Raw genomic sequence first — 948 nt, forward strand, 5'->3', positions numbered from 1 at the left:
AGATATTATGTGCTAAGTTGCGATTTGGCACTTACGCGCATAAAGTAGCTGAAACTTGGTTTGTTTTGCACGAAACTTTGCACACAACAATATTTGGTATATATTTTGGTTTTGAAGTGGTTAGAATTGAAAATAATAGTCATATTCTAGAAATTACATGTTAAGTTGCGATTTTAAGGGTTTTTAAGCTTTTTTGGCATTTTCGCGCATAAAGTAGCTCAAGCTTGGTTTATTTTTCGCGAAACTTGGCACAGTACACAATTTCGTATATATTATTGTGTTAAGGTGGTTTGAATTGCAAATAATAGTTATATGCTACAAATTATGTGCTAAGTTGCGATTTTATGGGTTTTAAGCTTTTTTGGCATTTTCACGCAAAAAGTACCTCAAACAAGGTTTGTTTTGCACGAAAATTGGCACACAATACTATATGGTATATATTATTGTGTTGAAGTGGTTAGAATTGAAAATAATAGTCATACGCTAGAAATTACGAGCTAAGTTGCGATTTTATAGATTTTTTTGTTTTTTTGGCACTTTTGCGCATAAAGTAGTACATACATGGTTGATTTTGCACGAAACATGGTACACAACACTATTTGGTATAGATTATTGTGTTGAAGCGGTTAGATTTGAAAATAATAGTCATATTCTAGAAATTACGAGCTAAGTTGCGATTTTATGGGTTTTTATGCTTTTTTGGCACTTTCGCGCATAATGTAGCTCAAACTTGGTTTGTTTTGCACGAAACATTGCACACAACACTATTTGGTATATATTATTGTGTTGAAGTGGTAATAATTGAAAATAATAGTCATATTCTAGAAATTACGTGTTATGTTGTGATTTTATGGGTTTTTAAGTTTTTTTGGAACTTTCGCACATAAAGTAAACTTTGTTTGTTTTGCGCGAAACTTGGCACAGTACACAATTTAGTATATATTATTG

The sequence above is a fragment of the Amaranthus tricolor genome, chromosome 8 (genome assembly GCF_026212465.1).
Source record: "Amaranthus tricolor cultivar Red isolate AtriRed21 chromosome 8, ASM2621246v1, whole genome shotgun sequence".
Taxonomy (NCBI): Eukaryota; Viridiplantae; Streptophyta; class Magnoliopsida; order Caryophyllales; family Amaranthaceae; genus Amaranthus; species Amaranthus tricolor.